The sequence below is a fragment of the Bubalus kerabau genome, chromosome 1, assembly GCF_029407905.1.
Source record: "Bubalus kerabau isolate K-KA32 ecotype Philippines breed swamp buffalo chromosome 1, PCC_UOA_SB_1v2, whole genome shotgun sequence".
NCBI lineage: Eukaryota > Metazoa > Chordata > Mammalia > Artiodactyla > Bovidae > Bubalus > Bubalus kerabau.
The window spans coordinates 244101300-244116388 of record NC_073624.1 but is presented as its reverse complement, the minus strand read 5'-3'; the positions used below and the strand labels follow the sequence as shown (position 1 = coordinate 244116388).

The 15089-nt window shown below is 38.7% G+C and overlaps 1 long non-coding RNA gene and 1 pseudogene across 1 annotated transcript in view; one reads left to right on the top strand and one right to left on the bottom strand.

Annotated features, from left to right (window-relative positions):
* Positions 1 to 11235, top strand: part of LOC129637738 (uncharacterized) — a 101942-nt gene extending 90707 nt beyond the window's left edge. The window contains exon 4 of the long non-coding RNA XR_008707562.1: positions 10424 to 11235. This is a non-coding gene — a long non-coding RNA (uncharacterized LOC129637738). The remainder of the gene's footprint in view (positions 1 to 10423) is intronic.
* Positions 2357 to 3933, bottom strand: LOC129637732 (E3 ubiquitin-protein ligase makorin-1-like; annotated as a pseudogene).
* Positions 11236 to 15089: the final 3854 nt, after the last annotated feature.

The following is a 15089-nucleotide window of genomic DNA, read 5'->3' as shown; positions in this document are numbered from 1 at the left end:
TCATGATGTTGAATGTGGATGATTCACTATAAAAAACGAAGTTCAGTTAAAGTGCATTAAGGTAGGCATAATTAATTATTGATAAATTCAATGTAGATGATTACTCGGTCTTCTGAATAATTAAGGACATGCTTCAGGGCATGCCGGTTTTTTTAATGCTAAGACTAATCCTATAGTCCTGTGGTATTGTTCTTGGTGTTTCTCCATCATCAATGTAATAATTACCTTGTGGTGATAAAAAACCTGCATAACATACTGATACTTCCTAGCATAGAGAAGTTTTAGAGGTTGCATTTTTTTTCAGGCCATATGACAATTTAGAGAAATCTGGGGAATTGGAAAAATATTTGAAATTTTAGTGAGAAGATTCTCAAAGGTAGAAGACCTGTTATTTTCAATGGGGAATTGCTCAGAATGAGAAATGAAACATGATTCCCCACCACACCCCAGAATAGCTGGAATGACTTTCTTTTAGTTCAGTTCAGTTGCTCAGTCCTGTCTGACGCTTTGTGACTCTTTGCTACATGGACTGTAGCACACCAGGCTTCCCTGTTCTTCACCAGCTTCCAGAGTTTGCTCAAACTCATGTCTATCAAGTCAGTGATGCCATCCAGCCATCTCATCCTCTGTCGTCCCCTTCTCCTCCTGCCTTCAATCTTTCCCAGCAACAAGGTCTTTTCCAGTGAGTCGTTTCTTTACATCAGGTGGCCAAAGTATTTGAACTTCAGCTTCAGCATCAGTCCTTCCAATGTATATTCAGGACTGATTTCCTTTAGGATTGACTAGTTTGATTTCCTTGTGGTCCAAGGGACTCTTCTCTAACACCACAGTTGAAAAGCATCAATTCTTTGGCTCTTAGCTTTCTTTATGGTCCAACTCTCACATCCATACCTGACTACTGGAAAAACTATAACTTTGACTAGACAGACCTTTGTCAGCAAAGTAATGTCTCGGCTTTTTAATATGCTGTCTAGGTTGGTCATAGCTTTTCTTCCAGGGAGCAAGCGTCTTTTAATTTCATGACTGTAGTCACCATTCACAGTGATTTTGGAGCCCAAGAAATAGTCTGTCACTGTTTCCATTGTTTTCCCATCGATTTGCCATGAAGTTATGAGACCAGATGCCATGATCTTTGTTTTTTGAATGTTGAGTTTTGTTGTGTTTTTTTTTTTGCTGGGGGGCGGTGGGGGGTGTTTAAAAATTGTTTTATTTTGGAAAAGTGCATCCTACAAAAGGGCAGCTGAAAAATGCAGAGATCTATGCAACAATTACTGTTTGTTTTTTTTGTTTTTTTTTTCTGAAAGTGAGTGATATCTGCGGCATCACAGCAGTCGATGGACACGCTCGGGGCACCTCCAAGTTATTTTCGGGAAATAGAGCAACAAAACACAACGCTAAAATTTCCGATCGAAGAATTCTTCTAACAATTTAACATTAGCTTTTTGCTTATCTTCTGGATTACCACCCTCTGTTTCCCCCTTTAGTGGAAAAGCCTGACTTACTATACTGCCAAAAAATGACTCCACTACAGGAAACACCTTAGAACATAGTTTTGAATCACACTATCTAACTGCAAACTTGGGGATGGAATGAGGCAAATACCTACAAAAAAGGAAGCAAAAACCTGACAAGAAATGCCTGAAATGAGGACAAAGGTTGGTCAGAAAGTGCCTGGGCTGAGAAGTCCAGGAGATCAAACGTTAAACGCAACTCTGGACCCAAGTTAGGTTGTGTTAATACATGGGATAACCAGATAGTTTGCACTTCTATGGCTAAGCCCATTTCTCTGTTTATACAGACAGAGCTAGCACTGCTCTGTTAACAGCTACCAATAAACTGCTTTGTCCTTTAAGATCTATTTGCCACAGGAGGCTGAAACCACTAAATGGAGTTTTTGCACTAAGGCTACTAACACTGCGTCTATGCAAGGATGGGAAGCTTGTCACACACTCACACTCACACGTCCCAAGTCCATCAGCCTTGGGGAGTCAGCTTCCAACTCTGCATTATTTTCTTCCACTCTCATCTTTTTATATGTGTTCCCTCACAATTTTCCTATCACACTAAAGATGGTAAAAATCTCAAATACATTCACACCTGGTTCTGGTTACCCAGTAGTATTACTTGTGTACAGTAAAACGAGAGACCAAAACTACAGGATGAGTGCACAGGGCAGGGATGACAGGCCAGGGACCAGATGGAACACAGAGGTGTAAAGCAGATTTTACCAGAAACCAAGTACCCACTGCTCAAGTCTAGAGCAGAAGGCTGCTACTTGTTACAGTTCAGATTCTTTTCCCATCACCCCGATTCCTGCACCCCCGAAGCAGGGACCAATGCTGTAACTTCTGAACCCGGGGTCCTCAGAAATGAAGCCTGGAAATCCAGATACGCTCCCCTCGAACTGTGTGGATCTGGTGGAAAACATGACTGCAACAAACCTACATGAACTATCTGATAGTTAAATTCATTTTACAGAAAAACTGACTTTCAGATTTATTTTGGTAACTTTTTTAAACAGAGAAAACAACATACTCCTTGGGGAAAGGTGAGGGATTGAGAAGACAGGCCCTGGGTAAAAATGATTAGGACAGCACCTGGAGTTGCAGGCCCGCCTAGGAGAGCTGCGGGGTACGGCTGCCGTCCCCGAGGCCTGCTGCCGTCTGAGGTTTGGCAGACCACAGTTCACGTGCCCCGCCAAGTTGCTATACATCCAAGTCATAAAAATCTTCCAGCTCATCGTGAAAGGAGTCCCACTCATCTTCAGAGTCTGTCAGGTCGTTGTCCCCACCTGCAGCCAAAAGCATAAGCGACATCTTGGCCAGCTCAAAGGTGACAACTTCCTCTTTGTCGTCAAAAGGGTTGCTGTTCTCTGGTTCCTCAATGAGCTTCCTGAAGTGGTTCCTTCGTTGGGCCAGATATCTGCTTGATGTTCCCACTTTCTGTTCTGTGGCTCTTCTACGGCCATCAGGATACGTATGCTTGTAAAAACAGTTCCCTCCAAATGGGCGGCTCCCACGGCCTTCATCAAAATACCTGCACACCTTGTTGCTCATTGCCTCCTTGTATTTCTGAATGAGTTTCTGCTTCTCTTCTTTCTCCTCCACCCAGTACTCACTTTGAATGACAAAGTTAGATGTGATCAGGCATTCTGGACAGGACTTTATGATCTTGCTCTCAAGTTGGTTAGCACTCCTCCACTTGCGAATACACTTGAGACAGCAGTTGGAGAGGATCCCGAAATGGCGCTCACTGGGGTTGGCTCTCTTGTAGACCACCTCCATGCAGATGCCGCACATCATGTCCTTGCTGTGCTACACCACGAACGAGAGCTCCATGTCCTTCTCATGGGCCTCGATGCAGGATTTTATATGCTGTGACCTCTGGGCAGCATCCAGGGGATGGAGGACCTGCAGCTGGCACTTTGCACAGGTGTCTCCGTGCAGGCATGCACAGTTCTCCCCATAGTGGCACTCCCCCACCGCGGCATAGGGGCAGAGCTGCTGCTTGGTCTCCACTGCACTTGGCTCCTTCTCTGCATCTTCCTGGGTCATTGAGCCCTTCAGGGGGCTTCAGCGGAGGAAGGGGCAGTCTGGCCACAGTAGGGCTGCCCCAGAACACACTCGATGGTATGTACCTGGTCTTCTGAACTGGCGCCTACAGTTGCAAACGTTGAATTTCTTTACTCAGCCTCACCCATGTTCATTTCAGCAGTCATTCCAACTGATGACTTGTGGAAGCAGCAAGGGCTGACTTTGCAGTTAGGTCTGTAGCAGTTGCTTCTTCCTGTTTCAGTGGCTTGCTATGTTCATATCTGTGGCGGTCTCTGTAAATAGAGTACCCTCACTGAAAATACTTGCACACTACACCATATGGACTGTCAGAGAGGCCGTGTGAATAGTGAGTTATCTCCTTCCAAAGCCCATGCATGAAATACCTCTTAGTGTCCTTCCTTTCCATAGAGTCCAAACTCTATCTGCTTGCTGATGACAGGCCGATAAACTGAGAGATGAGGTTTAGAGGCCAGGAATAGGAAAGTATCACCAGTGGACCTAGGTAATAGCAGGCTAGGTGTCTGAAACATCATCCTCTAATGTTGAGTTTAAAGTCAGCTTTTTCACTCTCATCTTTCACTTTCATCAAGAGGCTCTTTAGTTCCTCTTTACTTTCTGCCATAAGGGTGTTGTTATCTACATATCTGAGGTTATTGACAGTTCTCCTGGCAATCTTGATTCCAGCTTGTGCTTCATCCGGCCCTGCATTTCGCATGATGTACTCTGTATATATGTTATATAAGCAGGGTGACAATATACAGCCTGACAAAACGTGGTCCACTGGAGAAGGGCCTGGCAAACCACTTCAGAATTCTTGCCTTGAGAACCCCATGAACAATACGATTTTCTTGAGCAGACATGAAAAATAAATGGATGTCTTTGTCTCTGAATTATAATTCTCTTAACCTGACTGTTGTGTCAGAGTTAATGTTGTGTAATCCACACAGACATTCTTCCCATGGGATCCAAAGAAACCTTTATTTAAAGAGTTAGGGATTTTCAAATATGGCTGTAATTGGAAAAGCCATTGCCCCTGGCTCTTGGGAGAAAAACAAACCCAGGACACAGGTTTGAATATCAGGTAGAAATTTAATTGAGATCTGTAATGTTTATCTGAGCAAACTTTGTGAGGGAAGTTTTTTAAGAATCTGGATTTTCAGTGTGGTTGTCTCTTTCCCCCCAGATTGTTGCATTTCTTTTAAATGTATTTGTCAGTAATAAGATCTTGAGCAGTAAGATGACTGCATGATAATTTACCCTTTACTCATTCAGAAATTCAGAGCCAGTGGTAATTTGAATTTACTTCAATTTAGAAAATGCTATCTTATGAAGATTACTGTGGGGATAATGTTTCATCTTAGAGAATAATTTTGTTCAGGATCTTAAAACTATATTGGCACACATTTACCTACTTAAAATTAATAGAATAAATTTAATATTTTTAATATTTCTTCACCTAGGAAGTGATAAGATCTCTATTAGGGAGTTCTTGTCTATCCTACTTTGGAGTAAGCACAAATAATAAAACTGTAATTATTTTAAAATATTCTACATATGGGTATTTAAAAATCAGAACTTTAAAAAACTACTTGAGAAATAGAATTTCATCATACTATTCATAGAAATATATATTTTTTATGAAGCAAATTTAGCAACTTTATTCAGTTTTTCTAGAATTCCTAGCATTTGGAAGAATTATCTTTTCTTGATTATTTCTTGAATAAATATTTAGCTGTGAGTCCCTGTTAAAACTGCTGGGCAATAAGTCTCTGTCCTTCTTTAAGTATTTCAAGATTTTACTTTCATGTAAAATTCTGTTATTTCTGAAACATTCAACTTTTTTTGCTTGATGGTGATATTGGATTCCATGTTGCATGTGCCTGAATAAAAGACCTGATGAGAATCTAAAATCCGACAGGCTTAGTATATGCTTCATGGGGTTTCCCCATGGACTGTAGTCTATCAGGCTCCTCCGTCCATGGGATTTTCCAGGCAAGAGTGCTGGAGTGGATTGCCATTTCCTTCTCCAGGGGATCTTCCCGACCCAGGAATCGAACCTGGGTCTCCCGCATTGCAGGCAGATGCTTTACCGTCTGAGCCACCAGGGAAGGTTCCTTCCCAGGCAACCCACTGGTAAACAATCTGCCTGCCAAATAGGAGACTCAGATTTCATCCTTGGGTTGGGCAGATCCCCTGGATAAGGAAATGGCAACCCACTCCAGTATTTTTGCTTGGAGAATCCCATGGACTGGTGGCCTACAGTCCCATGAGTTTGCAAAAGAAATATACTTTGTACCACTCCTCTGTTTGAAATTAGCTAAGTTGTGAAGAATAAGATAAACTATGCTTCTGATTTGTAAAAAAAAAAGCAACTGAGAATATAGGTGAGATATGCAGAATTAATTTAAATTTCAGTTCAAGGTATACTTTATATATTTTGCCAATGAATTTCCAAGATTTTGAAATAAAACTTAAAGTACTGATATTTTTGATAATGTATTTTATAATTTGAAAAAAAGTGCCAGCCTCTACCCTCCCCACTCCCCTAAAAAAATAAAAGGGAGGTTGATACTTTGGCTAAAAATTTTTATTTAAGTTCTACAAGACATATATATATATATAAGTAGCCATGCATCTTGGATGTTTAATGTAAGGTTCAGGTGATTTTGAAATCTTAGGATTCAGAATCAATGCTTCTAAACCTAATTCTGATAAAAAGTAGAAATCATTCTCCCTCACCTATGCAGACATTGCTAATCAATTATGATGCTATGTACCACCTCTAGATCTCCCATAATCCTTTTGAACACAGTCCTCTGGGAAGCTACTCCGGTATTAGACTTTGTACATAAGATGAAATCTGTTAGCCTATTCCTAAAGCACACACATAGAAAGAATTTTTTTTTTTTACTGTGTAAAAGTACAAAAATAAAGGTAACCATTGAAAAAGAAAATTACCTCAGTGAAAAGTATTATTAAAAAAGATTTAAAGATAAATTATAGGCTTGATACAATATGACTAACAACTTCCTTTGCCACAGAGAGGCTGTGAAATAGTTTGCCTACTTCTAGATTTTTCTGGGTAGAAGAGATTTTAGACATTATCTAATCTAATTCTCTTCAGTTCAAAGGAGGAAAAGCTGGTACAGAGATGTTAAATGAGTCAGACAAGTGTCATAAAGCCAGTTAAAAGCAATGACTCCAGTACCCAAGGGTACAGGGTTGCTTGCAGTGTTCCTGTTCTGCATACCTTCTTGCAGCCTCTTCTTTCCTGCCCCCTCCCCCTTGAGCATACAACCTAGAAGGACTCGGGAAGGAAGTAGACATCAAGATAGAGCCAGAGTGGGAGTGTTGCCCAAACTCGACCAAGTCACATACAACTACATGATTTTGTCTTACCTGTACTTTATTCGTCCTCAGACTTAGACCAGGCTCAAGACTTTTACATAGTTCACAGAGGCATTCTGTTTGTGTTAGTAATAGAAGTGTTAGTCACTCAGTTGTGTCCGACTCTTTGCAGCCCCATGGATTGTAGCCCACCAGGCTCCTTTGTCCATTGAATTCTCCAGACAAGAATACTGGAGTGGATTGCCATTCTCTTCGCCAGAGGATTTTCCTAAGCCAGGGATCAAATGTGGGTCTCCTGCATTGCAGGCAGATTTATTTACCATCTGAGCTACAGGGTAATGTGATATTTTAGAAACAATTTCAAAAATATAAAAAAATCAAAATATTGAGCAGCTCTAGACCTAAATTCTCAAAGGGAATGGTAAGATAGGACTGGGAACACCTTTGGTGAGATATGGGGTCTTCATTTTGCCTCAGTCCAAATGCTTTCCTCTCGTTTCTGACACTACTGAACATTTGCTATTCATGATCACACTTATATACATTTTTATCTTCTCTCTATCTCTATCAAAAGATTAATAAAAAAAAAACACATAGGCCAAGATGGCCATGTAATTTTTCTCCACTTTACTTCTTGACTATACCTGTCTGGTCCCTGAAAGTCATTTGTGTTGACAGTACTTGGTCAGATTCTGGTATACCTATGTGACTGCAGTATGTATTAGAAATTATATTTGAAGGCATTAGACTACAAATCTTTCTTAAATTACCCATATTGAAGTAAATAAATAACAAAATTGGTTAGCCATTTCCTTTACTCCTATTATTGCTGTCAGGTACATAATTATTTTCTGTATAGCATTTGTGCACCAAAGACATGACTTAAAATAAATCTTATTTTGAAATTCAGTATATATTGTAAATTTGGCAATCTTCATAATATTGCTAAATGTCAAAAGATAGAGAAACACATGGCAAAGTCGTTTCTCAGCGGTAGATGAATTCTACAGCCCAAAGATAAGAATTGCTATTTTACCTGTGATGATTGGAGATGCATTTTTTTCCAGCAGAACAGGAAATCTTTGCCTCAGTCATTTTGCCCTTTGCAGAATCACCTGACAGGGTATACTGTGGATATCAGATACTTCTTCTTTCCACAGCTGATTCCATTATTATGAACATTTTCATATGAATTCTAGACTACCTTGGCAAGTCATGGATTGATATTCTAGCTGTGGCCTAATAAAACCATAGAGAACCATTCTGGCCTTTTTATTTCCTGACTTTCATATAACTCCGGTATTGATTTACACAGCATGTCATTTATTTCCAAAGAAATAATCTGATTAATTGATTTTTATATTTTAAGATCCAAAGATTATACCTTTACTTCCAAATATGAAGAAATAGAATTACAAAAATAGTCAGCATCTCTCTTCATTCCTTTTTCATAAATGATAGTGTAGCTTATTTCCTTATCTAATCATCCAGCCTTCACTGTGGCACACGGCTTTTTGTCTAAATTTTTCTCTGACAGATTTCTAATATGAATTTCATTAAAAAATAACAATGCTATAATTCCTTCAAAAAAAGAGAATTCCAGAACTGTTTTGTAGGTATGAGGATGTTAGCAATGGACATATGAATGTTCCCTCCCTCCTGTCCCCACCCCCACCCCCCCTCCCCCGTTTTGCAGCAAAGATGAAAAGATGGCACACATATTCTCATTTTCTTCCTGCTGCATTTTTTTTTCCTATTCAATGAGTGGGGGGAAAAAAACCAAAAAATACAGGAGCAGTCAGGCGTTTTTCAGTATCTCTAGATTCTATTGTCAGCTTGGTGGATGAGAGATCATTCTTATTAAGAGCCACCTTCTGAAAGTTCTCCTGTTTCCTGTGCAGGGTGAAATGCTAAGTGGCGTTCTGTAAAAGCAGACTAGGTTTGGGATTTTATATCTATTATTGCCCACTGCCTCCCTTTCTATGTGCTACTTTTCCTCTTTTGTCCTTTACTCCACATTTATTTTTATTGTTTGCAATCTAGCTATCTTCTTTGGTCCTTACAGAATATAATATCATATAATTATAATATCACAGAATATGTTATCACATAACATCACATAATTATGGGTTTGAATCTCAGCCCCTCTGGTTATAGCTACTATGTGACCTATTGTAAATATTTGAGTTTCTGATTTCGAAATTGAAAATAAGACGGATAATAGTTCTTTTTTCATGCTGTTATTCACTTTAGCCTAATGCCTGGCATATAATAATTACTCAATTACATAATTATAAAAGAGCCTTTGATAGATTTCTTGGAGTTAAGAGATTGGGGAATTGCTAAATACTGAGGAAATACTTTCACTTTTCTGAGAATTGTAGGTAAAAGGAAAGTGTAATTTCTTTAGTTTCTTTTCTGAAAAGGATTTTGGTCAGTTGATATATAGTTCTCTAACTTTCTGCTCAGCCCAAATCCACTTTTAATCAAAAATCCGGTCAGCATGGTGTTTTCAGAACTAGAAGAAAATAAAATGGGATGACCCAAGGACAGGAAATAAATTCCCTAGGGGCATGCAGTTCTCTTCCCTGACTTCCTTTATTTCTGAATCTCTTGTACTTCAGAGACTTCTTTTTTTTCCCCAAAAAGGAAGGAAAAAAGACATGAATTTTACAGGAAACATTGAAAGAGATTAAAAATGAGAATAGATGAAGAGATTGGATATCAAGAACTAAATTGTCAAAAAATGAAAATAAAGAACTAAACTGTCATAGTGATCAAGCATGAAACCTAATTAACCTGTTGTTTTGTTGATTTGTATTGCTCAGTATTTTTACGCCAACACTTAAGAATATTTTATATGAATATTTGAATTTTTGGTTCATCTTTAAAAATCAGTTTTACCTTCCAAGACTGATATGTGTTGATTTCCCAATTTTAAGATAAATGGTGACACTGTCATGGGTGCTCAATAGATAGTTAAACACATTAAGGAATGATTATCCTAAGCAAAGAATGCGGAGTGATTGCCATTGCCTAAGTCACGCCCATGGGGTTTTAGGTTTCGCGCAGAGGATACAAGAGAGAAAGCCGATGGGATGATCTGTTTCTTTCCATACTGAAACATCTTTGCAAAGTGACTCACCTATACTAAATCTTTAAGAAATGCATATTGGACATCCTGGGTGATTTTTTTCCCCAAAATGTTACAGGGGCACAAAATAAGCTCCTGCAGTCTATCACCTTTAACTTCCTTGCTCTTTTCTAATTGCATTCTTATAATTTCAAATGGCAATCAGTTAGCTAGTCAAATCTAATGATATCCTCTCAACTCTTAGGCCCTTTGACTTTTTGTATTATATTATTTGATAGTTTTTTCCCTCTTATTTTTGGATTCTTGCCACTAGAATTTTGCAAATGTTTATTGGGAATTCACTTTTTGCTGGGCACTAGTATAGCCTTGAATACTTATTTACTCTTTGTGAAAACCTCATGAAAATATTTATTCTTCCCCTTTGCAGGATGGGGAAATTTGACCATGGTCTCTCAATTAGAACATCGGAGAGAAAGAATCTGACTCCAGGCACTGAGTCCAGAGCACACCTTCTCATCACTGTTAAAATGGTGACAACATAATGACCAGTCTTCTTAGACCACTTCTCTGTGTCTTTCGTCAGCTTGGCTTACTGGTTCTGCTTGACCATCTGCCCCAGCTTCCCTGGTGATTCAGATGGTAAAGAATCTGCCTGCAATGTGGGAGACCTGGGATCAGTCCCTGGTTTGGGAAGATCTCCTAGAGGAGGAAATGGCAACCCCACTCCAGTATTCTTGCCTGGAGAATCCCCATGGACAGAGGGGCCTGGTGGGCTACAGTCCTTCAGGTCACAAGGAGTCAGACTAAGCACACATACAGCTCTCCTTAAGGGGCTTCCCCAATGGCTCAGCAGGTAAAAATATTTCCTTACAATGCAGGAGCCACAGGAGATGCAGATTCAATTCCTGGGTTGGGAAGATCCCCTGGAGAAGGAAATGGCAACCCACTCCAGTATTCTTGCCTAGGAAATCCCATGGACTGAGGAGCCTGGTGGGCTACAGTTCATGGGGTAGCAGAGTCAGATATGACTGAGCACATGAAGACCTCTCCTAAATAATGATGATGATAACAACAAAACAAAACAGTGGTTGCCCTCATTCTATTTTATCCTTTAAAGTTAGTGTTCTTTGATCACATCCCATGAATTGCTTCCCTGATAGCTCAGTTGGTAAAGAATCCACCTGCCATGCAGAAGACCCCAGTTCAATTCCTGGGTCAGGAATATCTCTTGGAGAAGGGATAGGCTAACCACTCCAATATTCTTGGGCTTCCCTTGTGGCTCAGCTGGTAAAGAATCCACCTGCAATGTGGGAGACCTGGGTTCGATCCCTGGGTTGGGAAGATCCCCTGGAGAAGTGGGAAAGGCTTCCCACTCCAGTATTCTGGCCTGGAGAATGCCATGGACTATATAGTCCATGGTGTCGCAGAAAGTTGGACATGACGGAGCAACTTTCATTTCACTTCATGAATTGTGGAACAAAGGGTTTTTCATGGTGATTTTTTTTTCAGCAATTGAGATTTTTATTTACTTCTTGCTTCAAAAGAAGTAGAGCAGAGTGTTTTTAAATATCTGAGGGGCTAGATACAGTTTTTACCCTTGATTTCTATTGATCTTTTAAACTGCAGTTGATTTATACTATTGTTTTAGTTTTCAGGTATACAGTAAAGTGTTACAGTTACATATATCAGGAGGTCCTTATTATTTATGTAATATATATACATATATATATATATATGTATATATATAAAATATCTGTTAATCCAAAGCTCTTAATTTATGTCTCCCTCCACCCTTTCCTCTTTGGTAACCATAAATTTGTTTTCAGTACCTGAGTCTGTTTTGTAAATTAGTTTCTATTGCTTTTTAAAATCAGACTTATAGTCATTGAATGTCATTTGTATGCTTTTCGTTTTAAAAAGTTAATTTTTTCCTTGTGGCCAAATATATGATCAAAATTTGATTAATGTTTCATGAATATTTGAAAAGAAAATATGCTTCCCCCTACCCAGAGTACTGTGTTTAGTTTTGGTTCTTATTAATTTTCTTTTATTCAGCTCTCTATGTCACTTTTGATACCCAGAGATTTTGACCCGAAGTATTTTGTTGCTATTGTCATCTGCCCATAGATAAACCACAGTTACATCTCCACTGTATGTTGTACTCTTCACTCGTATAAGGATATGCTCTACTTGATGCATAATATTAACTATTATTTCAACTTTTAAAACAATATAGTAACTCCTGCATATTTAGACATGTATCATGTATTATTTCAGAGGAGGCAATGGCAAGCCACTCCAGTGCTGTTGCCTGGACAATCTCATGGATGGAGGGGCTTGGTGGGCTGCCGTCCATGGGGTCGCTACTAGTCAGACAAGGCTGAGCGACTTCACTTTCACTTTTCACTTCCACACCTTGGAGAAGGAAATGGCAACCCACTCCAGTGTTCTTGCCTGGAGAATCCCAGGGATGGCGGAGCCTGGTGGGCTGCCATCTATGGGGTCCCACAGAGTCGGACACAACTGAAGCGACTTAGCAGCAGCAGCATGTATTATTTAATCCCAGAGGGAAACCTCAAATACCTGACACAGTTGGTACTAATATAATGTAATGTAAAGTGGATACAAATTAGTTTACTGAGTTACACATATGGTTTCTTCAGTCTATTGATAGGCACAAGAGCAAAATTATAAAAATAAGTCACTGAATTTAGCTTTTAGAAAACATCTCTAATAGCCCACAATTTGACACTAAAAGATTGTCTAAACTTTTCAAAATCCATTATTTTGGATCAATATTTCTTCTGTTTTTACAAATAATTTTTGTTTGAAGTATAACTTATCTTCCCAAATGAATTCAACAATTTTAAGGTGTTAAAATAATTGGTCTTGGTTGATAATGAGTGTTAAAAATGTTTATTATAACAGTATTATCTCAAGTGGGAGGCAAGGTCATTCTTTGTATTGAGCTTTACTTCTCTACATTTCCAATGTTTTACTATTTAAAAAGATTTCTTCAACCTGAGTTTGCTCTTATGTGCAATGTTATTTGTCTAAACCATTAATATCACAGCACTCTATCAACTATGCCTCATCCTATAAACCTGGACTAAATTCCTTATGCTTTGTTTGATCATGGTGTATTTGTATCTCTGGATTTTGCTATCAAATGATGAGGCAAGACTTTAAAAAAAAGACTCCTTTTACCTCATTTCAAATGAAAATGAAAAATTACTTGGGATGTGGTCCTGTAAGGTTTTTTATATTTTGATATGTGCGTTTTCCCCTTAAACCTTTTCTTGATCTCAAATATTAACATTATTGGATGTAAATACATTTGATTTTAAATATAACTTTTTAAGTATTATAATTTTCTGATGAATTTGAACATATATTAAAATAGAACAAAAAAATCTCCCCACAAGTACTTACAATGGAACACTAGACCACCACACATATAATTACTTTTATACCTGTAGTTATTTTTAGCTTAAAATTATTCCATGCAAGCTGGGGATTTACATATCTACTTTACCAACCAGGAAGAGCAGAATAATTATATTAGACTCACTGCGGTTATGGGTGCAATGTAATAGTGAGAGGTTTAGTGGATATGAGAGTTGAGTGGGTCTTCATGGTCCTTCTACTTTAGTTTAAACATCTGTCAGAGATGTCTTTTCTTCTTATTTCAAGGACTTTCTAATTTTTACAAGACTCAGACAATTAAACGAGTTCCAGTTCATTTATACTTGTTTTCTGTCAGACTGATATGAGTTTATATTTTGTTTTTAATAGTTGAAATATAGAGAGGTATTTTAATAGTCCTTTCAAATAATTGTGAATGTTCTTCCTTCATACTGTATCAGTTCTCAGTACAGTAAGTTCAGCTTGGTTCTCTGTGATGACCTAGATGAGTAAAATCAGGTGGAGGAAGGGAGGTCCAATGAAGAGGGGATATATGTATACATACAGCTGATTTACTTCATTGTACATCAGGCTTCCCTGGTGGCTCAGTGATAAAGAATCTGCCTGCAATGCAGGAGACTCAGGTTTGAGCCCTGTGTCAGGAAGATCCTCTGGAGAAAGAACTGGCACCTACTCCAGTATTCTTGCTTGGAGAATCCCACCAGAGAAGGCTGGCAGGCTACAGTCCATGGGATCGCAGAAGAGCTGGACACGACTGGGCGACTAACACATACTCACACACTCCTGATAGATATAAAACTATAAATATACAAAAAATATTAGAATCAAAGCACCTTAACATAGCATTTAGAGTATGCACGTGTTTCTATGATTTAAAATGTATCATAAAATATAATGCAGATATTTGGAAGTAAAAATACAACTTTGCTTCTGCAATTTTGTTGTAACTTGGGCCTGGTTTTGTTTGCTTAAACATGATGCCTCTGGTCAGTCTTGTTCCCTATAGCCCCATTTTTAATCTATGTACATTCATTAATGATGAACCCCAGTGTTAGATGTTACAGAGACATCACCACATTCCCGGCCTTGCCGCCCCTCTGTTTGTTTTATTTTTATATTTGTGAAAGCATGTTATATCTTTAAAATTGTGCTCAGGGTGGGCTTAAGCTTGTGATCCAGTACTGACAATCCACATTTTTTTTCACAAGGACCAAATTCATTTGAGAAAAGAGGGTAATCACAGTTAGGCCAAATATGATAGTTCAAATGCAATTTTAATGAAAAGGAACTGTGGCCCAGTTTCTTTTCCCCTGACTCAGGCCATGGAGCTGTGGGATGAGTTTAAGATTTACAAAATCTTAACTATTCTATTTTCTTCTCTTTGTCTCTTCTGTCTCTGTCTATCTGTCTCTATGCAATATATACGTGAATGGTATCTATGGTTATCTCTTTGTTGCTATATCAATATGCACATATTTATTTGTATGTATAGTAGTCATGTATGGATGTGAGAGTTGGACTATAAAGAAAGCTGAATGCTGAAGAATTGATGCTTTTGAACTGTGGTGTTGGAGAAGACCCTTGAGAGTCCCTTGGACTGCAAGGAGATCCAACCAGTCCATCCTAAAGGAGATCCGTCCTAGATGTTCATTGGAAGGACTGATGTT